Source organism: Callorhinus ursinus, unplaced genomic scaffold, assembly GCF_003265705.2.
Source record: "Callorhinus ursinus isolate GAN/ISIS: 27379988/994484 unplaced genomic scaffold, GSC_fseal_2.0 scaffold1, whole genome shotgun sequence".
NCBI lineage: Eukaryota > Metazoa > Chordata > Mammalia > Carnivora > Otariidae > Callorhinus > Callorhinus ursinus.
Genome location: NW_027397063.1, coordinates 65,835,937 through 65,862,852, shown reverse-complemented (window position 1 = coordinate 65,862,852; position 26,916 = coordinate 65,835,937). Strand labels below are relative to the sequence as shown.

General features: G+C 39.0%; 1 protein-coding gene across 4 annotated transcripts in view; it reads right to left on the bottom strand.

The window, feature by feature from the left end:
- FGF12 (fibroblast growth factor 12) overlaps nt 1–26,916 on the bottom strand; it is a 570,000-nt gene that overhangs the window by 314,333 nt on the left and 228,751 nt on the right. The window contains exon 1 of one of the 4 annotated variants that reach the window (XM_073895564.1): nt 22,650–22,669. The exons of the other annotated variants lie outside the window; for them this stretch is intronic. The gene's annotated coding sequence lies outside the window, so the exon portion shown is untranslated. Of the gene's footprint in view, nt 1–22,649; nt 22,670–26,916 lie in introns of those variants that run through there. 4 annotated transcript variants of the gene reach the window in all.

Sequence of the window (26,916 nt, the reverse complement as noted above, 5' to 3'; positions counted from 1 at the left end):
GAATTAAGCATCCAGTTACCAAGCTGGCCATTGTCCCATCTCAATTTCTGACAGTGAACAGATCATTTGGCCACTAGTGTTCATTTGGCCAAAGTCTTCATTTAGAGTGATTTAGAGTAAAAACAGAAAACTCTATGTCAATCCTGTATTTCCTTTACCAAAGAGTTGCTTTTGGTTACAGCTTGTCCTGTATGTTCAACACACCTCTGTACCTTTGTGCTCAATTTTTCCTCTATCTGGAATACATTTCCAACAATGTTCAACCCCTATCTCCTACTCCCACTTCAAATACTATCTCAATAAGGATGCATTTCCTAGCCTTCACTAACAATATGGAATGTGACTGCTTCATCATTGGAAGCCCCATAGAATGATCTGTGCTTCTCTTATAATGAGTACTGTGATCTGCTCTGTGTGGTCACCACATGTGTATCTCCCTTCATCTCTTTGGGAGCTGTATATTGCTCAGGGAAGGAAATCTTTTATTGTTATGTCTTATTGCCCAAACTACAATCATGATTGTTTCCACACTGACAGTGCTCAGTTATAAATATTTAGATAATTTCCCTTGGTCACATACACAGTAGGTGTAGAGAATGACCAAGCATAGAATCCAAGTCTCTTGACTTTCTAACAGCCCTCTTTGTATTATGTCCTTGTGTCAAGAAATGAGATTTAAAGATAATAACATCAAGTTTGGAGGGAGGAGTTGAGAGAATGGAAGCACCATGATAATTACCTGTTTGACAGCATAGTCTGCATTGTGGTTGGCAACAGGAACATTTAAAAGCCTCATGGCCAAACCATGAGAATTGAAACCAGCTTACAGTACTTGGAATTTATTTGGCATCATTATGACTATTGAGCAGGGGATGATCATATAAAAAACTACATTTGTAATGATTATTAGGCCCTTAGGTATCTATACACTGGAGATAAGTAATGTTGAGATTTAGTAGATTCCTGAAGTTAGGAGTTTACTAAAAAGCTCCCCCCTACAGAGAATGTGTCAAGATCTGATACAGTATCACATGTATTTAGTATAGTGCATTTAATCTTCTGCAGTTTTCTTTTTTACTCAAAAATCTCTTCCTAAGATTTATCCATGTAGTAACATACAGCCTTAGTTTATTCACTTCATGGCTCTATAGTATTCTATTGTGTTAATTACTAAAATGTATTTATCCTTTACATTGGGTTGTTTACAGACTTCTGCTCCTCTAACAATGCATTCTAAAAATTCTTGAATGTGTCTCTTGGTGATGTGCAAGAGTTCTATCTACAGCATTTGCCTCGAGGTAGAATAGATAATTATAGAGTATGCATACTGTCAACATTATAAATTATATTTTCACTCCTTGGCCTTTTTATTTTGGCAAAGATCTCCAGTATAATATGGAATAGAACTAGTACAATTGCACATTCTTGCCTTATTCCCAATTTTAGTAGGAAAGGATTCAATAATTAACCATTCATTTTGAGGTAAACTATAGGGGTTTTTTGTAGATGTTCTTTATCATCTTGAGAAAGTTCTTTATATTTCTAGTTTGAAGAGAGTTTTGGTTTTGTTTGTCATGAATGACTGCTCAACTTTGTCAAATGTTTTCTCTGAATTTGTTGAGAGGATCATGTGATCAGTATTTTTAAACGTCTACTCTATTAATATGATGAATTGCATTGATGAGTTTCAAGTGATAAACAAACCTTGTATCCAAGATAAATTCCACTTAGTTGTGGTTTATTAGCCTTTTTTATATATTCCTAAGCTTGATTTGTCTATGTTTTGTTAAGGATTTTTTGTGGCTATGTTATGTCTGTACTACTTTTCTTGTAATATTTTTGTCAGGTTTTAGTAATGGGTTTATGCTGACCTCATTTTGCTTCTTCCTCTACTTCCTGAAAGATGTGAAGTCATTCTTGAAAATTGATTTTGTTGGAGCTTAAATTGTATCTTCTGCACAGTTTGTATAGCGCCCCCTAACTCTAGGGGGCGCTATACGCACTGAAGTCTATGAATGGCACCCGTGTGGAGTTGTTCAAGGCACAGCTTTTGTGACTGCACACACTAAACTTGCTATGATTTTCTCAAAACTTTGATGGTATTGTTCCACTGTCTCCTTGCTTCCATGTTTGAGAGACCTCTTTACCAACTTATTGTTCCTTCACATTTGATCAGTCTTTCTCTCCTGCTATTCCTGAGAGCTCTTTTTCTTTGGTGTTCTTTAATTTCACTATAAATTCTTGGGTGATATATTACTTCGTTATACATAGGTATGTATTTCTTTTTATTATCCTACCTAGTTGCTATGCACTGAATGTCCTCCCAAAATTCGTAAGTTGAAAACTAATCCCTAATGTGTTGGTATTTGGAGGTGGAGACTTTGGGAGGTGATGAGGTCATGAGGGTGGAGCCCTCATGAATGGAATTAGTGCCCTTATAAAAGTGACCCCAGAGAGACACATGGAGAAGATGGCCATCTATAAACTAGGAAAGGGCCCCCATCAGCACCAAATCTGTCCATGCCTTGAGCTGGGATTTCCCAGCCCCCTAAACTGAGAAATGAATTTCTGTTGCTTATAAGCTACCCAGTCTATGGTATTTTGTTATGGCAGCCCAAACGGACACTAGTCTGTGTATATATATACACACACTACTATATATCCTTTGAGTATCTACAAGTTTTTCATCACTTCCAGATAGGTTTCAGGCATTTTTTTTTTCTCACTTACCTCTATTCATTCCTTCTAGGACTCTGATCTAGATATTTATTGTGTTCTCCATTATCATTTAACCTTTCATATTTTCTATCTTCTTTTCTCTGTATTATTATAATCAGGGTAACCACTTCATGTATGGCTTCCATTTCACAAATTCTCGTTAGCTCTGTCTGATATGCTAATAAACCATCCACTGAGTTTTTAATTTTAATTAAATTTTCCATTTTTACAAGTTGTATTTGATTCCTTTTGGAAACTAATTGCGCCACATTTGAAAATCTCTTGTTTCTTTTTATGTAAAGTTTTTTTTAAATCTTATTTCTTAAATATTTTATACAGAGCTCTTTAATAGTCTAAAAGTGATAATTTTAATACATGAAGTTCTTGGTTGTTAAGGGTCTAAATTTATTACCTTTTGTACCTTATAATTATCATAAGAATGGCTTTTTGTAAGAGTTTGATGATATTTGTAAGCTCAAGTTTGATTGAATCTATCTCTTTAAATTATGAGGATCGATCTTTCTCTTGGGGAGTTGAATCCAATAATGGAAGTAAAAGAACTCTAATTCTTTAAAGTATTAGTCAAAAATGATTATTGTGAGGGAGCCTGGGTGGCTCAGTCAGTTAAGCTTCTGACTCAATTTCGGCTCAGGTCATGATCTCAGGATTGTGAGATCGAGTCCCATGTCAGGTTCTTCAGTGGGCAAGGAACCTGCTTAAGATTCTCTCTCTCCTTCTCCCTCTGCCCCCTCCCAAATAAATAAATAAATAAATAAACAAATGAATAAGAGTATTATGGTTGTCTTCCTCCAAGGAAGATTTGCTTTTTGCTTTTGTTCTTGGTCAAGAGTCAGAAGATGCTACTGATCTGTGGCCACTTCTGCCTTTTTGGGTGTGTGTGTTGGGCTGAGGCGGGGGCTCCAGCTTAAAGGGGGGGCTCCTCTGCTTAAAGTAAGAATCTTGGTCTCAGTTCTTCCACCACAATGCCCCCCAGGATTAGTCTTCCATTCTCACACTCACATTGACCTTTGTCTTGATTAGTCAGTTAACCAAGTTCATTTGTGCAGATCAAATTTAACTAGTTTAGGTTTAAATTCCATTTTTTTTATCAGCTCAAAGTATTTTTCCAAAACAATAGTTCATCTGTGTAAATAATACATCTTTAAGAACAAGGAGATTTTATTCTCCCTGTGCAATAGTCTTAATTTATGATTTCCATTTGAATCAAGATTTGGCAAAAAGATCAACATGTACATATGCACACTTCTCTTAACAAGAAAAGCTTGAATGTTCTAATTCCACAGGTCTCATACAATAATATAAAGATTTTTCTGTTTTATCAGCAGAATAAATTAAACATGTGGAGTGCCTGGTACAAATGTAGTCTAGGAATGTTATACAATCAAAAAGACTGATATGCATAAAAGAAGTAAAAATAATTGAATGTGTGGTAGAAGGAAAAGAAAAAAAGCAAAAGTTTATGAATAAAAGATCTACTTCAGATGCTTAAAAAGAAATGAGGCTCTCCAGTAAGGACAAGATATGAAAGGATGCTGCATTTCAGAAATTCAACATGAAAAAGTGGGAAAATTCCCTTGACAGGCAGTTAGGACAAAAACAGCAAAGCATGCAAGGCGCATTCGCCATACTACATGGTGCAACCCCTTTTCATATGGTGAAGGAAGTTTCCAGAAAGCAATGAAGGGTATCAAGCCATTAGCCAAGACCTCACCAAAGGTAAGAAATGGCGCTAATTGTTGATTACTATGGATCTGAGGAGGGGAAGATGTAACCATAAAGAGCGGGTAAGGCAACACTGAGAAGGTGCCTTGTACTTAACCAGGTAATCAATTGTGAACACAAAGACAAAAGAAGCACTAAAGGCCTAAAGGCTCACAGCTAAATTACAGCTATTCTGTATGTCTGTGGGCTTGGACACCTCAGTTCAGATAGTTCTTCCAGTATTTCCCTACAGCATATATTAATATTTATTTTCATTTTAATTGTTATTAATTTGAAATGAGGAAAATTTTTTGAAGTAATCCCACCATCAACTTTTTTCCTCTTACTGGTAAAAATGTACTTTTATTGAACTTTTAACAATAAGGTTAAGCCATGAGACTTACTGCTTGGGAAGGGCAAATACTTGGAATGGGCAAATACTTCCTAGATTAAAAGTCTACAGAGTAAAAATAAAACAAGATGAAATCAGAGAGGGAGACAAACCATAAGAGACTCTTAAATCTAGGGAACCAACTGAGGGTTGCTGGAGAAGAGGTGGGTAGGGGGATGGGGTAATTGGGTGATGGGCATTAAGGAGGGCATGTGATGATGTAATGAGCATTGGGTGTTACATAAGATTGATGAATCACTGACCTCTACCTCTGAAACCAATAGTACATTATATGTTAATTAATTGAATTTAAATTTTTTAAAAGTCTAGAGAGTAGGAAAAGAGGATATGATATAGAGAAGGCTCCTACCAGATGGAAACCGGATATGGAAACTTTTTGATGAAGAAATACTGAGTCTCTTAGAGGGGACAAGAAAAGGGTCAGAAGCTCTCTGGGTCTCTTAGGTTCCCAGGGCTTCCATCACTCTGGTTCTCAGCTCAGGGTAGAGTAAAGGCAAGAAGATTGAAACTCTTCCTGAGGAGAAAGTCGAAAGTATCCAGGGATTTTTGTTTGCAGCTCTGGGGAAAAACCTGCTTGCAGGGAAGCTCTGCATCAACATGGTGTACCTCCAGCAGAACAGACATGATAATACAAGTATTTAGACAGAGAGAAGGTCAGGATTAGCCCCTTTCCCTTGCCTGGTCTCTACTTAAGAAGGATGCACAATCTATTGTATTTATGACATCAATAACATTTTATAGCTTTTTTTTTCAACATTATATAAGCTTATGTTTTGCTGTTAAAGAGTCTTTATAATATTACTGATAACTGAATACTATTCCAGCGAGTTATTCTCCTAATGTACCTAGTCTTTACCCTACTGCTGCATTTTAGATTGTTTTCAGTTTCCACTATCACAAATAACTCTGGGGTTTTCTCTTTTGAATGAATAAATAGAATTGAGAATACATCTGAATAACCATGTGCCTCCATAACACTAAATGTCAACAGTTCCATTGGCCCTCCAAATGTAAGTGAACACATATGCATTAAAAACTACAAAGACAAAAACGAATACTTCACACAATTCACAGGATACTCAAGATAGAAGCCAAATGACTAACAAGGTGGGGTCTTGCAGAGTGGTCACCAAAGGCCAAGAACTGCTCAGTCTTTCGAGTCAATAATATGTTATCAATTTACCATGACTAACCTTACCTAAACTCTGAAGAAGAGATTTGATGGCAATGTCTTTTGATACACTGGGACAAAATACGATATGGGTGGTCTGACTAAAGTCTTTTCAGTTACTTCTCAGTATATGATGAAATCCAGAAGACACCAAAAACATGGTAATATCTGTGACATTTTCATTGTTTATGGGGAATATAAGATAGGACATTTGAAATTTAATTGTGCTTTAAAGTTAGAAATACATCATCATCATCTAGATCAATCCAGTTATCATAAATTCATTTCTGCTTTCCAGGGCTATGCATAAAACCATCTGGAAAACCAGATTTGTTACACCACTGAATAAACTTAAAATTAGGAGGTGTGAATTGTGTAAGACTGATGAATCACAGACCTGTACCTCTGAAACAAATAATACATTATATGTTAAAAAAGAAGAAGAAGAAGAAGATAGTAGGAAGGGAAAAATGAAGGGGGGAAAAATCGAAGGGGGAGACAAACCATGAGAGACTATGGACTCTGAGAAACAAACTGAGGGTTCTAGAGGGGAGGGGGTGGGGGGATGGGTTAGCCTGGTGATGGGCATTAAAGAGGGCACGTTCTGCGTGGAGCACTGGGTGTTATACACAAACAATGAATCATGGAACACTACATCAAAAACTAATGATGTAATGTGTGGTGATTAACATTACATAATAAAATAAAATTAAAAATAAATTAGGAGGCAGAAGGTTGGCTGAGACTTAAGGTTATCTTAACGAGAAGCCTGGTTCCAAGCAGAGCTAGAAGATAAACACTAGGTATTTTCATCAGCACTAAGGGTTTTCTTTTTTTTTCTTTTTAATTGGCTAATTACATAAAGTAGAAGTGTTATCTCACCTTTATTTTTATATTTCTTGGGTTAATAAAACATGTACAATTATTAAACAATTCATTCACAGAACACATAATGACTGAGCACTTACTCTATGCCAGGAACCAATCTCATCAGCCCAATCATAGTCCATCCCTCCTTGTCACCTCATTGTGTGCTCTTCCTAAAGCCATGTGGTCACTCACTAGAGTCTGGCTGGTAGTAGAAGTCAGCTTCCATTCCTCTCTCCCACATTAGTCTACGAACTCTGGTCTGTGAAGTCTGCAAGGCAAGTACTGTACCCTACAGGGCTTAGCTCTAAGTCAGGTCCACCAGAGATGCTTAGTAAATACCCTGGGGACTCAGTGAAAACATTCTCTGGGGAAGTGACATTACTGTGGGAATATATGATCCCTACGCATGCAAACTGTAGTCACTCTCTTCTAGAGTACAAGAGAAAAAATCCATGCCTGCCAGGACTCCATCTTAGTTATTTTTATAGCATAATTCCTAGCATCCCATAGGCATTCAGAATGAAGTTCTCAAATACCATGGCTGCTTGGTTTCACTCACTCACTTAAGTTAATAAAACTTCCCATCAGATCTCAAAGTTAAGCCTCAATTCTCGCTGCAAATGCTAAATGGCAGGCCAGAAATTTCAAAGGAATTGCTGAGCACTTAGGAGGCAAAAGTTGGTTAAAAAAGTTGTTTCATGCCTGCTGACTGTGAATACCACCTTCAAAATAAAAGGATTTGGAGAATGCTATGCAGTAGCAACAATCATAAAACTATGAATCTTATTTCTTCTATTCTATGGCTATGGCTTGGTTCCCATGGGAACCAGACATATTTTAAACTTGTTTGTTTTTTAAAAGAAAAAAAAAAGCACCATTCTTCATGAGGCTTGCACTTAGGCACACCATATACATTCATTCAAATGTTAAACGGATTAATAATAAAACTAATTTTAGAATAGTTGTATGGTTTCCAAAAGGAAAGATCAATTAATTTTGAAGATGCATGTGCTTTATCTAGGGAAAATATGGCGATGCTTACATGTGCACTATATATATTCTTTAAAAAGTCTTATTAATGCTAAAGATAATCTTCTGTGTGTGTGTGTGTGTGTGTGTGCTTCAACATTTAGAAAACCTTTATTTAGCACTTTCCATGTAAGGAGACCTGGGAAAAACAATTAAAATGAACTAGATCAAATCCCACTTTCTAGCCCTGTAGGCTAAGGAGACACAGGTGTATTTAAGATACGGTGATGATGGAAACACAAGGCACAGTAGGGGCTGTGAGAGGGAAGGTAAAATTAATGCCTGTGTGTCAGAGAGTTAGGGAACACTTTGATGACTATTAGGGACTTCATGAGAAAGGAACACATTAGACCTTTGCCTTTCTTAGGCAAATGACATATAAAGCATGCTCTAATTTTTTCTTCCCTGTTTGTATTTCTTCCTTTCCCCAAAGAACTAGCTGCACTAGCCACTTGCATCATACAACTGTATTCCTATTCATCTTCAGGTTGGGCAGGAAAAGAGAGTTCTTTCTAAATTCAGGAGCCTGCCTGGATTCTCTGTCTGAGCTTTGCCCCAAGCCTCCGAACTGAGCTGGACAAATGGCAATGAGGCTCAGAATGTCTGCTGGGAAACAGGTAGGCCTGCTGAGCCACCGGCTGGCAACATAATCTGGAGCCTTCTCCAGAGCAGAGAAGCATTTCATTTCCTGACACAGAAGTATAAAAAAATCTGTGTTTGAAAAGGACGCCTACAGAACACCAGAGTTGAGTTGAATTATACCTGAGGTCTTCTAGGAGACATTTACTTATATCACAAGCTGAAACTCCAGTATATTAAGCACACACTTGAGCACAGAAGACTGTTTCAGGAGTGGGGTTTCTTCAAGTTCCTAGGAGAATTTAACCTTTGCTCTCAACCACTTTCAATGACCCATGCATTTGGAGGGACAGTAGCACAAAGTTACCCAAGCCAGATACGAGCTTTACCTTAGCTTGGGCTAACAGCAAATGGAATGCATTCAATTTCCTAAGAAAGCATAACCCTCTGAAAATGCAGAGTGCTCAGAGGAAAACAGGTTTGGGAATAAGTATGTGGAGGCTATAGGGCCTTAACTGTAATAAACTCCGCATTTCCTGTTAGCTAACTAACCCTACCTCTTCCCAGGTACATCAAGCCCCTACCCTCCTGCTGCTTTTGCATCACTGTCAGGATCCCCTTTCCCAGGAGGCAAGTTCTGCATGGCTGCCATGAAAGCCTTTGCTGAACAAAACCACTCGCAGGAGAGAGAACACGTTCTTTTTTCCTTTGAACCACTGTACTCTGTTTATAGCATTTTCTCTATCCCACCCTGGGACATGAGGTTTTAAGCAAAAGCTGATTGGGACAACAAGCTGCAGCAGGAGATTGCAGATTCCCCAGTGAATTCATGACAGATCCTTAGAAGATCCATTTTTCTTCAGTTTTGTTTTGGAGGAAGCAACAAAAGCAGGAAGGAAGGATTTTAAACCTTTAAAAAATAAAAAAGATTTAAAAAATAAAAAAGAGCCAAGGATGTAAGAGCCCAAGCCTTCTGAGTGGCATCTGTAAAGGTGCATTGGAGAGGAAGGGGTACTTGTAAGCAGGTGATGTGATCATCAGCTAGAAGAAACCGAAGCTTTCCAGATGAAAACTGCCTCACTGGTTTTGCTCAGTAACAAATGACACCCAAATATACACCATGGCCCATCTGACCATTTAAAACGCAGTATGGGAGGAGTAGGAGACCTAGATTTCATCTGGTCCCAGGAATTCAGCTAGATAGGGATCAATCCATTCTGAACACCTATGAACTCAACAGGAGATCGAAGAAAAGAATAGCAACAACTCTCTGAACAGAAAAGTGACCACTTTCTGGAAGGTAGGACATGCGGAGAAGTGAATCCGAGGCGATATTCCGGAGGATAGACGGCGGGGGAGGGGGGCCTCCGTCGGCCGCTTCTGGTAAGTGATAGAGCCCCGGAGCACAAAATCGGAACGTTTAGAAGTCGGCCCCGCTGAGGGACGTCGCTCCAGTGGCTAAACGGGGGGGTGGAACCCTCGCGGGACAGTGTGGTCTCAGGACCCTTGGGGTCACAGAAAGACTGGGAGTGCCTGAGTGTGCAGAGCTCCCTGGTATCGGAGAGGGGAAGCCAGCTGCAGAGATAGAGCCAAGGCGCGGGCTCTCAGCTCGGGGTTGCCATAAACCGTGATCCGTGGCACAGTCGGGCCACTGCTCCTCCAGCAGGGACCCAACAAGTGGCAGATCTGGGGAGACTCCCCTTCCTACCCCTGGGAGGAGTGGCACGGGAGTGCACGGCAGGGATCTGCTGGGTTTGGAGACTCCACAGGGGGTCGGGAGCCAGAGATAGAAACACTCGGTCACAGGCCGGGTGAGCACAGAGTACGGCCGGAGACCCGGGAGATGGGAGTGATTGACTGCTTTTCTCTGGGGGCTCACTGAGGAGCGGGGCCCCGAGTTCTCGGCTCCTCCGGGGTGGAGATTGGGAGGCCACCATTTTCACTCTCGTTCTCCAAAGCTGTAGGGAAAGCTTGCAGGGAACAAAAGCTCCAGAGAGCAAACCCGAGCAGATGACTTAGCCTGGACCAGGCAAGGGCAGGGCAATTCCGCCTCTGGCGGACATTTGGGAACCATGGCAACAGGCCCCTCCCCCAGAAGATCAGCAAGACCCTCCAGCCAAGACCAAGTTTACCGACCAATGAGAACAGCAGAACTCCAGGGCTAGGGGAATACAGCACATAGAATTCATGGTTTTTTTCCCCCCTGATTCTTTTTTTTTTAAGATTTTATTTATTTATTTGAGAGAGAGAATGAGATATATAGAAAGAGAGAATGAGGGTCAGAGGGAGAAGCAGACTCCCTGCCGAGCAGGGAGCACAATGCGGGACTCAATCCCAGGACTCCACGATCATGACCTGAGCCAAAGGCAATCGCTTAACCAACTGAGCCACCCAGGCGCCCTCCCCCTGATTCTTTAGTCTTTCAACTTAATTTTTTTAATTTTCTTTTTTTTCTATTTTTTTTATTTTTCTTTTTCCCTTTTTCAACCAACATCTTATCAATCCCTTTTTTAAAAACTCATTTATTTTTCATTTTTAGAGTCATATTCTATCCCTTCATTGTAGTTAACCTTATTTTTGGTATATAGATATAAGTTGTTCTCTCTTTAAAATTTTGGGATACAGTTTCTTCTAACAAAATATACCCTAATCTCTAGTGTATGGCTTTGTTCTAGTCTCCTGCCTGATCACAGTCTCTCCCCTTTTTTTTTTTTAATTTCTCTTCTTTTTTCAACCAACTTCCTATCTTATCAATTCCTTTTATAAAATCTTTTATAATTTTCATCTTTACATTCATATTCCATCCCTTCATCGTATTTACCCTTATTTTTGTACATATATAAGTTTTTCTTTCTTTAAAATTTTGGGAGGCAGATTCTTCTAACAGACCAAAATACGCCCAAAATCTAGTGCGTGGCACTGATCTATTCACCAGGCTGATCATATTTGCTCATATTCTTTTTTTCTTTTTTTTTTTTTCTTTTCTTCCTTTCCCTTTCTTTTCCCCTGGTTTCAGGTCTCTTCTTATTTGTTTAGTGTATATTTTTCTGGGGTTGTTGTTACCCTGTTAGCATTTTGTTCTCTCATTCATCTATTCTTCTCTGGACAAAACGACAAGACGGAAAAACTCACCTCAAAAAAAGAACAAGAGGCATTACCGACTGCCAGGGACCTAATCAATACGGACATTAGTTAGATGTTGGAACTAGAGTTCAGATTGATGATTATAAAGATACTAGCTGGGCTTCAAAAAAGCATGGAAGATACTAGAGAAACCCTTTCTGGAGAAATAAAAGAACTAAAATCTAATCAAGTCGAAATAAAAAAGGCTATTAATGAAGTGCAATAAAAAATGGAGGGTCTAACTGCTAGGATAAATGAGGCAGAAGAGAGAATTAGTGATATAGAAGACCAAATGATGGAGAATAAAGAAGCTGAGAAAACAAGAGATAAACAACTACTGGATCATGAGGGCAGAATTCAAGAGATAAGTGATACCATAAGATGAAACAATATTAGAATAATTGAGATCCCAGAAGAAAAAGAAAGAGAGAGAGGGGCAAAAGGTATATTGGAGCAAATTATAGAAGAGAACTTCCCTAATTTGGGGAAGGAAAAAGGCATCAAAATCCAGGAGGCACAGAGAACCCCCCCATAAAAATCAATAAAAATAGGTCAACATCCTGAAATCTAATAGTAAAACTTACAAGTCTCAAACAAAGAAAATCCTGAAAGCAGCTCGGCACAAGAGGTCTATAACCTACAATGGTAGAAACATTAGATTGGCAACAGACCTATCCACAGAGACCTGGCAGGCCAGAAAGGACTGGCATGATATCTTCAGGGTGCTAAATGAGAAAAATATGCAGGCAAGAATACTATATCCAGCCTGGCTGTCATTGAAAATAGGAGAGGTAAAAAGCTTCCAGGACAAACAAAAACTAAAAGAATTTGCAAACATGAAACCAGCCCTACAAAAAATAGTGAAGGGGGTCCTCTAAGCAAAGAGGGAGCCTAAAAGCAACATAGACCAGAAAGGAACACAGACAATATACAGTAGCAGTCACCTTACAGGCAATACAATGGCACTAAATTCATATCTTTCAATAGTTACCCTGAATGTAAATGGGCTAAATGGCCCAATCAAAAGACACAGGGTATCAGATTGGATAAAAAAACAAGACCCAATATGCTGTCTGCAAGAGACTCATTTTAGACCCAAAGACAACCCCAGATTGAAAGGGGGTGGAAAACAATTTACCATGCAAAGTGTACATCAAAAGAAAGCTGGGGTGGCAATCCTTATATCAGACAAATTAGATTTTAAATCAAAGACTATAATAAGAGATGAGGAAGGACACTATATCATACTTAAAGGGTCTATCCAACAAGATCTAACAATTATAAATATCTATGCCCCTAACATGGGAGCAGCCAATTATATAAGCCAATTAATAACGAAATCAAAGAAACACATCAACAACAATAGAATAATAGTAGGGGACTTTAACACCCCCCTCACTGAAATGGACAGACCATCTAAGCAAAAGATTAACAAGGAAATAAAGACTTTAAATGACACACTGGACCAAATGGACTTCACAGACATATTCAGAACATTCCATCCCAAAGCAACGGAATACACATACTTCTCTAGTGCCCATGGAACATTCTCCAGAATAGATCACATCCTAGGTCACAAATCAGGTCTCAACTGGTACCAAAAGATTGGGATCATTCCCTGCATATTTTCAGACCACAGTGCTTTGAAACTAGAACTCAATCACAAGAGAAAAGTCGGAAAGAGCTCAGATACATGGAGGCTAAAGAGCATCCTACTAAAGAATGAATGGGTCAACCAGGAAATTAAAGAAGAATTAAAAAAATTCATGGAAACAAATGAAAATGAAAACACAACTGTTCAAAATCTTTGGGATGCATCAAAGGCGGTCCTAAGAGGAAAGTATATAACAATACAAGCCTTTCTCAAGAAACAAGAAGGGTCTCAAATACACAACCTAACCCTACACCTAAAGGAGCTGGAGAAAGAACAGCAAATAAAGGCTAAATCCAGCAGGAGAAGAGAAATAATAAAGATCAGAGCAGAAATCAATGAAATAGAAACCAAAAGAACAGTAGAATAGATCAACAAAACTAGGAGCTGGTTCTTTGAAAGGATTAACAAGATTGATAAACCCCTGGCCAGACTTATCAAAAAGAAAAGAGAAATGACCCAAATAAATAAAATCATGACTGATAGAAGAGAGATCACAACCAACACCAAAGAAATACAAACAGTCATACGAACATATTATGAGCAACTATATGCCAGCAAATTAGATAATCTGGAAGAAACGGATGCATTCCCAGAGATGTATCAACTACCAAAACTGAACCAGGAAGAAATAGAAAACCTGAACAGACCTATAACCACTAAGGAAACTGAAGCAGTCATCAAAAATCTCCCAACAAACAAAAGCCCAGGGCCAGATGGCTTCCCAGGGGAGTTCTACCAAACATTTAAAGAATAATTAATACCTATTCTTCTGAAAGTGTTCCAAAAAAATAGAAATGGAAGGAAAACTTCCAAACTGATTTTATAAGGCCAGCATTACCTTGATCCCAAAATCAGACAAAGACCCCATCAAAAAGGAGAATTACAGACCAATATCCCTGATAAACATGGATCCAAAAATTCTCACCAAAATACTAGTCAATAGGATCCAACAGTATATTAAAAGGATTATTCACCACAACCAGTGGGATTTATTCCTGGGCTGCAAGGTTGGTTCAACATCTGCAAATCAATCAATGTGATAGAACACATTAATAAAAGAAAGAACAGGAACCATATGATCCCCTCAATAGAAGCAAAAAAAAAAATTTTTTTGACAAAGTACAGCATCCTATCTTGATTAAAACTCTTCAGAGTATAGGGATAGAGGGTACATACCTCAATATCATAAAAGCCATCTATGAAAAACTCACAGCAAATATCATTCTCAATGGGGAAAAACTGAGAGCTTTCCTCCTAAGGTCAGGAACATGGCAGGGATGTCCACTATCACCACTGCTATATAATATACTACGAGAAGTCCTAGCCACAGTAATCAGACAACAAAAAGAAATAAAAGGCATCCGAATTGGCAAAGAAGAAGTCAAACTCTCACTCTTTGCAGATGATATGATACTGTATGTGGAAAACCCCAAAGACCACCCCAAAACTGCTAGAACTCATACAGGAATTCAGTAAAGTAACAGGATATAAAATCAATGCACAGAAATCAGTTGCATTTCTATACACCAACAACAAGACAGAAAAAAGAGAAATTAAGGAGTTGATCCCATTTACAATTGCACCCAAAACCATAAGATACCAAGGAATAAATCCAACCAAAGAGGCAAAGAATCTGTACTCAGAAAACTATAAAATACTCATGAAAGAAATTGAGGAAGACAAAAAGAAATGAAAAAACGTTCCATGCTCATGGATTGGAAGAACACATATTGTGAAGCTGTCAATGCTACCTAGAGCAATCTACACATTCAATGCAATCCCTATCAAAATACCATCCACTTTTTCAAAGAAATGGAACAAATAATCCTAAAATTTATATGGAACCAGAAAAGACCCCGAATAGATAGAGGAATGTTGAAAAAGAAAAGCAAAGCTGGCGGCATCACAATTCCGGACTTCAAGCTCTATTACAAAGCTGTCATCATCAAGACAGTATTGTACTGGCACAAAAACAGACAGATAGATCAATGCAACAGAATAGAGAGCCCAGAAATGGACCTTCAACTCTATGGTCAACCAATCTTTGACAAAGCAGGAAAGAATGTCCAGTGGAAAAAAGACAGTCTCTTCACAAATGGTATTGGGAAAATTGGACAGCCACATGCAGAAGAATGTAACTGGACCATTTCCTTACACCACACACAAAAAAAACAGACTCAAAATTGTTGAAAGGCCTAAATGTGAGATAGGAGTCCATCAAAATCGTAGAGAAGAACACAGGCAGCAACCTCTTCGACCTCAGCCGCAGTAACTTCTTCCTAGAAACATCACCAAACGCAAGGGAAGCAAGGGCAAAAATGAACTATTGGGACTTCATCAAGATAAAAAGCTTTTGCACAGCAAAGGAAACAGTCAACAAAACCAAAAGACAACCGACAGAATGGGAGAAGATATTTGCAAATGACATATCAGATAAAGGGCTAGTATCCAAAATCTATAAAGAACTTATCCAACTCAACACCCAAAGAACAAATAATCCAATCAAGAAATGGGCAGAAGACATGAACAGACATTTTTCCAAAGAAGACATCCAAATGGCCAACAGACACATGAAAAAGTGCTCCACATCGCTCGGCATCAGGGAAATCCAAATCAAAACCTCCATGAGATACCACCTCACATCAGTCAGAATGGCTAAAATTAACAAGTCTGGAAACGACAGATGTCAGCGAGGAATTGGAGAAAGGGGAACCCTCCTACACTGTTGGTGGGAATGCAAGCTGGTGCAGCCACTCTAGAAAACATTATGGAGGTTCCTCAAAAAGTTGAAAATAGAGCTACCGTATGACCCAGCAATTGCACTACTGGGTATTTACCACAAAGATACAAATGTAGTGATCAGAAGGGGTACGTGCACCCCAATATTTATAGCATCAATGTCCACAATAGCAAAACTATGGAAAGAACCAAGATGTCCATCAACAGATGAATGGTTAAAGAAGATGTGGTATACACACACACACACACACACACACACACACACACACACACACACAATGGAATATCATGTAGCCATCAAAAGGAACAAAATCTTCCCATTTGCAATGATGTGGATGGAACTAGAGGGTATTATGCTAAGCGAAATAAGTCAATCAGAGAAAGACATGTATCATATGATCTCACTGATACGGGGAATTCTTAATCTCAGGAAACAAACTGAGGGTTGCTGGAGTGGTGGGGGGTGGGAGGGATGGGGTGGCTGGGTGATAGACACTTGGGAGGGTATGTGCTTTGGTGAGCGCTGTGAATTGTGTAAGACTGATGAATCACAGACCTGTACCTCTGAAACAAATAATACATTATATGTTAAAAAAAGAAGAAGAGAAGATAGGAAGGGAAAAATGAAGGGGGGGAAATCAGAGGGGGAGACGAACCATGAGAGACTATGGACTCTGAGAAACAAACTGAGGGCTCTAGAGGGGAGGTGGGTGGGAGGATGGGTTAGCCTGGTGATGGGTATTAAAGAGGGCACACTCTGCGTGGAGCACAGGGTGTTATGCACAAACAATGAATCATGGAACACTACATCAAAAACTAATGATGTAATGTATGGTGTTAACATAACATAATAAAATAAAATTAAAATTAAAATTAAAAATTAAAAATAAAATGCAATGTGGGAAGAGAAGATCTATTTTTTACGTCTTCAGGGATCCATCCCTAAACAAATATCACATCAATCCACTGTTCTTAGACCCCAGAGTAGGGTACCCGCTCTGCAACCAGCAAGCAGCAGACCTCAGAAGTTCTTGAATCTGGTCTGTGAATCTCCAGTTCATCCCTGTACACCACATCCCTGTACACCTCCGGCCCAGTGTTTCCAGGAGGAGCACTCATCCCGCTGTGAGCTAAACCCTCTCTCCCAGATTCCTGGCTCTTTGAATTCAGGTACTGTGCCTTTCAAGCTATGTGTGACCTTGCTCCCACCATCAGTGACTACCCCAATGCTCAGTAAATGTTCGTTGAAGATATTAAAAGGCAGAAGGAACTGGGAAAGAATTTCTTTTCTCTTCAACATTTGAACAGCACCAGTTTTTCTTACCCTAAAAAAATCTCCACCTTCCCTTTACATAGTGCTTTACAGTTGGCACCTTCTTTCCCAGCTGTGATTTAACTGGCTTCTTATAAAAGCACCTTGAGGTAGTGAGGGCAAGGAGTGTGAGGCTCAGAGAGATGAATTTCCCAGAATCACTTGAACTGGATTGTAACAAGAAACCAAGCATTTTCATTTCTATGCCCTTTCCACCATATAGTACCATTACTAGCCTGGCCTTTTCAGCCAAAGTCCATATATTCACTCAACACTTCGTATGTTTCAGACTTTGGGCTAAATGACATGATGGGGAAGGCAGGTTAAAAATTAATAAGCCACAATCTCTGCCTCAAGGAGCTTAATGTTCACTCAGTATGATAAAATATACACCATTCAAAACACATGTTTTTTGCACACTGAAGCTTACCTGGAAAATGCAATCATATAAAGAATGGAGTTTTTAAATGAGCATTGTAAAACATTTGTTATAGTTTTAAATAACTAATGAAGGAGCGCCTGGGTGGCTCAGTTATTAAGCGTCTGCCTTTGGCTCAGGTCATGATTCCAGGGTCCTGGGATGGAGCCCGGCATCGGGCTCCCTGCTCCGCGGGAAGCCTGCTTCTCCCTCTCCCATTCCCCCTGCTTGTGTTCCCTCTCTCGCTGTGTCTCTCTCTGTCAAATAAATAAAATCTTTAAAAATAAGTAAGTAAGTAAATAAATAAATAAATAATGAAGCTTGAATTACAGTTTCAAGGGACACTTTCAAAATGGGAAACATGCCAAAAGCATGATCCACATGCATCTTTCCAATTCACAAAATACAAACTGGAGATCAAATAAACCAATTAATTAAATAAACAGGATATTTCTAGAACACATTTGCCAAATTTATAATGGCTATTGAAAATAATCAGCACTATCATATCAAAAATGATCAACACTATAGAACATACCCAAATTCCATTAAATACCCTAAAGTAAAAGAAAAACAATTTCTTTGGAGGATTAGTAGTGATGGAATTCTATTTTATCTATAGGGGAAAATCACAAATTGGTCTCTAACAAATCCCAACCAGTATTTTTATGCTCTGTGTTCTCTCATTTCTTAATTTAAAGAAATGTATGTTTTCATCCTGATGAGGTATACAACTGGGATCATAACTTAATTCACTTTCCAAACCACCCGACCCTAAATGGAACTGTGTATGGGAGAGATGTTGAAAAGAAACAATGATTATTTAAAGGTTATCAGATGATACAGGAATGAATTAAACACGGCTTTGATTCATTCTGAAATTGAAAAGATTTATTTCTAAAACTCACTGTGTTGGGACGCCTGGGGGACTCAGCTGGTTAAGCGTCTGCCTTGGGTTCAGGTCATGATCCCGGGGTCCTGAGATCAAGTCCTGCGTTGGTCTCCCTGCTTCTCTCTCTGCCTGCCACTCCCTCACTTGTGCCCTCTCTCTCTTTCTCTCTCTCTGACAAATAAATAAAATCTTTAAAAAAAACCTCACCAAGTAATGATATAAACGTACATTGAAGAAGATATAATTAATAAATATTGAAATTAATAAGAATCCCTAATGTCAATAAAATGAGGGTAATAGAAGTGGCTCTTGACAAGGATATGCCAAGTCAAGAAGGCATTACTAAGGTTCTCTACTATAGGAGCTCACTGAGAGCACATTATGCACAAAGGTCCCTAAATTTTGATGGAAGAGTCCCTGGGGAAATAGCTTTAAGATTAAGAAAAAGAAGAAAAACTTTATGTATAAAGTTGCACATGATGATGATATGTATTAATTATACATATAATTGATTTTTTGAAAATGTAAACAATTTAAATGCTCAATCATAGAACCCACACCATTATACTGGCTTATGAAAAGCCTGCAGAGGCATGACACACAAGGCCTGTGATGAGTTTGTGAAGACATGAACTCCTGCTCACGAGGAATGAAAAGGTGCAAGCTGCAACACTGCAACAATCATCAAATCCCAGGTATATGGAGTGGAAGTAGCACCAAAAAGACTAGGAAGGAATATACCAAACTGTTCCAAGTTGTTTCCTCTGGACAATAGAGGATTTCCTTGTTGCTGCTGTCTTCCTTTTGGAATGATCAATATTCTCTATACTAGAAAGGTAAACCTTGTTTCCATTTGCTGAAAAGATTGGCCATTGTTTTATGTTTCAGGAATGAACCCCTCAAGTTTACCCAGTCCTTGGTAATTGAACATCTCAGATCCCAGGAGTCACACTCACCAGTTGTACATTTGATTTCTTTTTTTTAAAATTTAAATTCAATTAGCCAAGGTATAATACATCATTAGTTTTTGATATAATGTTCAGTGATTCATTAGTTGAGTATATCATCATATTTCTAATGAACATCAGACATCCTGTTAGGCCACCATCATGGGCAGCTCTAACCTGGATGGGTGCTTGTGGCAGCCTGCTTCTCAAAGCCATACACATGATAAGGAGTCACTTGAAAGGATGATGGAAGAGGGAGAAGGGTCTCAGGGGAGAGCTTTAACTCCTTAACTTACCTCAACCAGAGCAACTACTAGTCATCTTTTTATTTGGTTTCCTTTGGCAGAAAGGGTCCCTGCTCCACACATCTGGATCACAGCTCTTTCCAGCAGCTTGGGAATAGGGAGGAGCAAGCCCATATGAATGCAATAAGGAAAGAGTGAGAGGTGTGGAAGTGGGTGCTGGAAATGCCTCAGAGAGGTCTGGCTGTGATGAAGAGAAATGTCCTGGCCCTGAAAGGGTAAAGCCTAAGCATCAAATGGGAAAAAAAAAAAAAAAACTGTTTTTCTCACTCATTTTCATAATTCTGAAGTTAATGAGAAAAGGCCAAGTCTCCAGTGATTTTTAATCATGAGTTTCCTGGCTAGAGATCATATACATTATAATTAACAGCATATTACAACTTCTATTTGACATAATATAATGACATTTATGTGAGGGTATATTAATGAAAATTCCCTTTGGCATCTAAAATCAAACAGATTAAGTCCCAGTTAAAGAGTATAAACTTCCAGTTATAACATGAGTAAGTTCTGGGGATCTAATGTATAGCATGGTGATTATAGTTAATAATACTGTATTATATACTTGAAAGTGGCTAAGAGAGAAGATCTTAAATGTTCTCACCACAAAAAAGAAATGGTGATTATGTGACATGATGTAGGTGTTAGCTAACTCTATGGTACTAATCATTTTGCAATATATATGTGTATCAAATCAACACCTTAAACTTAGACAATGTTATGTCAATTATATCTCAATAAAGCTAGAAAAAAAATCCCAATTATTCATTAAAGGCTATGAGAGAATTCTTACACTGCAGCATCTTCTATTAAGGTAAATGTAAATTAGCTGGTTAAGAAGGCATTACAAAAATTCTCTGATGTGAGCCCACTGAAAAACTTAACTTCTCAAGGAAGTACTTGGCATGGCAACAGAAAGAATCCCCAAATTTAAAATATATCATAGAAGTATACAAATAATACAGGTGAAAGCTGAGAATTAACATACATACATCATGTGAACACATGAAGTTCTATGACAATATTGATAAAATAAACCCCAGACTTACTCTGCATTCAGAATTTGTAGGAACAATCCTGAGTAGGATATTTCAGTTTTGCAGACTACACAGAAAAAAAATTAATAAAGCAGGCCTGAGGCTGCTATCTCTAGAAAGGCTGGCTTACAAAATTAACTTTTGGCTGGCATCTGGGAACTGAGCTTTTGGAGTGTCCCTTCCATCCTCTAACTGAGAAGGGTGGTTCACCGTGCATAGACTGTGTATACAAACAAAATCATTTATGTTGAAAACTTCCTTCCTTCTAGGAGTCCAGGATGTTGGTAGTTGCTAGGCAGAGACTGCCTTCGGGACCAGGCCCACAATAAAATCCTCAGGGGTTACGTTTCTAATGAACTTCCCTGGGCAGAAACATGGCAACACTTTATTGCATTTTTCTCTGCTGGAGACAGAAGCACCCTTGGTATGTGCCCTCACAGAAGAGAAAGTGCATTAGAAGCCTGTCCATGGGTTTCGACAGACTCTGCCTATCTCTCCCCTTTGATCCTATCAGCTATACGCTGAGTCCTGTGAGTCTTGCTAGTGAATCACAGAATGCATGCAGGGTATTGCGCATCCTTGAAACAGGAACTTAAACACACCTATGCACACTGAGACAAAATTAAGCATGTGATGCATCTGCACGTATAGCGGCTTGGCACCAGAGCACAATACGCCATCTACCTCCATATGATAGGAGACCAAACATACTTATATTTACCAAAGGTCCCTTCCTCAGCAGGAGAGGAGCAGCAGTCCCTGAGGGCTTTCCCATCATTGATAAATTTCTTTGTCTCATCTCAATTCAGTCCACGACTGCAATAAAATAATAAGCAGGTGTATGGTGCTTTACAGTTTACACCCAATTTTACCTAATCTTTGTTAATCTTCACAAAACTCCATGAGAAGGGTAGTCACTGCTATAGATGAGGAAGGAAATCAGTGCTTTGATTGATTAAAGTTACATTACTTCACATTCACAGAATGTGAAGGAGTTGAAATCAGACCCAGTTCTTCAAATCTCTAGCCCTTGCCTTCCCCTTTACACCAGTATTTCCCCCTAATGCAGTCTGTATTTGGGCATTTACACCAGCAAAGAAGTTGTAGTGAAATGAGAAAAAAATAAAGATGTAACATAAAAGAACTCCCATATATTCTTAGTTATGTTCTGTCTTTTTAGGATTAAAATATCTACTCTGTTAGAAACAGTGTTTCTAGTTATAATTTTTATTTTTTGCATAATTATTTGTAACATCTTCCTGGAGCAAAATAAAAGGGAAACAATTCTGTACAGATCAGCCCCCAAAATGCCTTGGGATTGTTTTACTATTCAAATTTCAAAGTCTTGGAATTCCCCCCCCCCGACCCCGGTCATATATGTCTGACAAATTAAATTCAACCGCACTGGTGGGGCTTCAGCTCCTCACTGATCACCAAGTAGGACAGGGAAGGTCACTGCACTTCTCTGGGCATCAATTTTCTTATTAACAAAGGGGTTTGCTTGGGTGAATTCTGAGAGATCTTCTACCTTTCTAAAGGTCTATGATTCCCTAATTCCTGAATCTGTTTTCTCTTTGAAAGTTATTTCCTGGCCCTACAGTACCTAGAATAAGCCGCAGGGTGGCAGCAGAGTCTCACTTTAGCCAGACTGTACGCCTAGTGGGTGAGTAGGACACCCAGAGCACAGCGCGGAAGGGAAAAACCAGGGAAGATGTTTCAGTTACCTTCATTAAGCCAGGAAGCATTCACGTACTAGCTGCCTCCCACACGCTGTGTCAGGAAACACACCTACATCACAAAGAAGGTCTGTTTGCTTTTTAAAAGAGAACTACGTGATTGTAAAGACACAGAAGTGGAAAAAGGACTGTAAATTCATAGAAATAGAAGCTGATTAATGATTATATACTTTTCTAAAAGATGGGCATACCGTGCACTGCATGCCAGTGCCTCACTGTTAAGTAATGGCAGAGCTCAAACGGAATAGAGTCCTTCTGACTCCCAGGCCAGTTATCTTGGACTTTATACAGCAAAGCTTTCTCAGACAATGCGTTTGAACTGAAAATTTGGGGTTCACAGGGAAGTTCTGTGCCTTCAGCCCACTGAACTCTTGGGTTAACAGAGGACACCAGATGCAAGTGGCCCACTCTGGGGAATGGGCAAAGCTTGACAGAGAGATTCAAAAGTCCCCTTTGATAGTACACAGTACACACAGAGTCCTGTGGACAAGGTGGAGGATTCCTGTCTGGTGAGTTCAAAGACAATCCTTTTATTTTTTCTTTTGAGCTCATTTTAGATTTATAGAAAAATTGAAAAAGTAGTAGACTAGTAAAGACACTCGTATACACTTCATCCAGCTTCCCTTAATGTTAACTTACACACCCACACTACAATTACCAAAACCAGCAAATTAATATTGGTATAATGTTATTCACTGAACTTCCGACCTTTTTCCAAATTTTACCAGATTTCCCACTAATGTCCTTTTTCTATTCCAGAATCCTATTTAGGACCCCAAATTTCATTTAGCTGTTACTTCTCCTTAACGTCCTCCAGCCTGGAACAGTTCCTCAATCTTCCCTTGTCCTTCATGATCTTGACACCTTTGAGGATTACTGATCGGTAATGGTATAGATTGTCCTACAATTTAGACTTATCTGCTGTTTTTACATGATTAACTTGAGGTTACACATTTTTTTAAAAAGAAAGCCACAAAAATAATGGTGTGTCCATCTCAGTGCATCATGTCAAGGAATTAATAATGTCAATGTGCCTTATCACCAGTGACATTAACTTTGCTCACTTGGTTAAGGTCACAGCTTCTGGGTTTCTCTACTGGAAAGAATAAATATCTTGGGGAAGACACTCTGAAACCACACAAATATCCTGTTTCTCCTTGAATATTCACTCACTGATTTTTGCATCCATAGGGCACCTTAACTGTGGTCATTGTAACTCTGGGGTTTGTTCCTTTCTTTCCTTCCACACTTACTGAAGTTGGAATTCTTCTGTTAAGGAAAGGCAATCTTCTCCCCCACCCCCACTTATTTATTTGGTCATTTATTGACAGCCATATGGACTCATGGATATTTATTTTGTCCTACAGACTAAAATCTAATACTATCATTATTTATTTTCCTGCTCAAACTGTGCCAGTGTTGGCCATGAAAAGCCCTTTCAGGTGGGCGCCTGTGTTCTTACGACAAATTCTCATTTCTTTCTGAGAACTTCCACAGTTTTTGATATCACAAGATTTCCAGGCTCATCTTGTATTCTGCCTGCCCAGCCCTGGAATCAAATACTTTTCCAAGGTGTCTGGGCTCCTTTCCCAGAAAAATGTTGTTTAGAAACTAAGATCTGGTTGCTAAGTGTGCTCACGGCACCTGGGGGGCCATTGTTTCTAGAACCTCTCAGCCAAATAGATCTAGGAAGAGTGTGTATGTTTGCCCACACATGCATATTTACATATCTCTATTTCTTTATCGATGAATCTGTATATTAAATTATATGAGTCCCTACTGATCAAATACCACAGGGGTACGTGTTAGCTTTCCTTCTCCATGTGTACCTTTCTTCCCCAATGATGAGAGAGTGGGCTCTTAGAGGATAATCAACAGCAGAGCCTGGCCTTCACAATCACCTGCTCAGCCAAGAAAAAGCCATGTGTGTTTAGCAAACTGTGTCGATTGTGTAAGATGGAAATAAGGCTTAGAGAAATTAAGTCGTTAAATGTCTTTTGATTCCAAAATAACCCCTCTGTGCCTGATATCCTGGTCTACGAAGGAATGCATGGAATGATAGTCACCACAGGGTTGTCTGTCATGGCTAGAACTGAAGGCAGCTCCATCACCATGAGAACGGAAAGGGAAAATAATACATATAAAAACTGGCCTACTGTGCAATAAAGTAGGCACGCACACAACAACCTGGATAGACCTTGAGCACAGTGCATGAAAAATCAATAGGAAATGATTAACAGTAGCATTTGTGTAAATTAAAAATGCATATCTACATAGGATATACATCATACAAAGATGCATTTATGTATTTGGTGTACATCTGACCCTGCGTATCAGGATGGGAAGGGACATGGGAGTGAGAATCAAATATAAAGGAGAAAAGTATTTTAGGATTAAAACAAAATGAGAGATGCATTGTCACTGAATCAAGATGATAATGTGTGATGAAAGGAAGAGTGTAATTACTTCTAATTTCCGCACCTGAGGTAAAAATAAACATAGGCAATGTATAAGAAGTCAGAGATATAATCAAAGGGCCAGTAAAATAAATTATTAATTTTCAAACTAAAAATTTTAGTCATATTAAATTTATTGTCATTCAGAGCCTCAAGAAGCTAAAGGTTAAGAAAGATTTTTTAAAAATTCAGCACTAAAGACATTTTTACTCAAAATGGCAAGAGAATTTTCTAACTGCATTCCAGTACTTTGAAAATCCAACCTTATGTCTATTACGTACACCATTAGCATGTGGAGTTTGATAACTATCATAAACATTCATCATCATCAGAGAGCATCTAGTATTCCTCTACGCTCTAAAAGGCCAGTTTCCTTTTGCAAGACAAAACAAAACCCCTTTTCTCCATGTTCAATCTATTCCAGCCACTGTGGCCTTTCTCTCTCTTTTGGACAAACACAGCCTATCGTCTGTGCATTTCTGCTACAGCCAACCCTTCTGTCTGGACCGCTCTTCCTCCATATGTTCACATAGCGGGCTTCTCATCAAATGGCACCTCTCCTGAAACCTCACCTGACCCCTTATCTAAACTACCACTCCCATACCACCACGTATTACCCCCATGCTGTTTATTTTGTTTGTGCTCTAATTTGAAGTATTTTATTTTACACGATTACTTTCACTCTCTCCCTACTAGAATGTATAGCTCTCCAGCCTTGCTCACAATCCTAATGCCATTGTAGGAACAGTGCCCAGCAAGGATTGGTTGTTCCAGAAATATTTTGCTCGAGTTCCAGAGATGGACTCCGCAGGGAAGGTTTTACCCAGATGCACAGTCTCCCTCCCTGGGACAGAGCTTGCCCTGAGTCCCTGCCTCTAGTCCTAGTTTCGGGAGCCAGGTAGTGATATAACCAGCACATGTGGTCCCCAGAGCAGGTTATTCTAAAAAATTTCCCTCCTATATGCCACAAAATTATACTTAGTAGTAATAATAACAGAAAAAATTGCAAATGGAAAAAAAAATCTATTTGATTGACCCCTCTTTGTAGTCAAGCCAGTAACAATATAAAAGTAATACCATAATAAAAGATAAATAATTACATTAATGTACTATTTTTAAAAGGGGGGAAATGTAAACCATGGTTTGTATTCTTTTTCACTGTTTCAAAGAACCTCCTTTGTACCCCTCTCTTGCTATCCCATTGTGTAGGCTCAAATATTTAGAGTGAAATTTCGTGTCTCCTGTGATAACACTCTCTCTTTCCTGTGGAATTCAATGCCATCCCGTGTTGTTGCCTGGCTTCTTCTAACTCTGATTCCTACCAGCTCCTAAAGTCTAAAGGTCCCCAAAGGCCCACAGTCCCAGAGCTTCCAAAATAAAAGCTTGAAAATTTAAAATCTCCCAGACACTCCAAGGACAATAACCTAAAACTCTAAAGAACATCCAGCTGTTCCAAAGGAGGGAAGGAGGAGAGGGAGAATAATTACTCTCCCTGCTCCAAGAAGGGAAATGATCTCATTTTCTCTAGCTCTCTTGCTCTCATCTGTTTGTCTCCTCAGTTTGGTCTCTTCATGCCTCCCAAGGCTATTAAAAACAGACAAAAAAGTCTGTGTCTCTATAATTTCAAGTTCTTACTTGCTATTCCACTACTCAGTACTTCCTAAGCATAAATTCAATTTCTATCTAAATATTTTCTACTCATTATTCACAATTCTTCTAAAGCCTCACCTGTTCCAGGAAGTCCCTCCCTGTGTCCATGCCTTCCCTTCAAGCTAGGCTCCAGAGAGAGGTAGTTATTT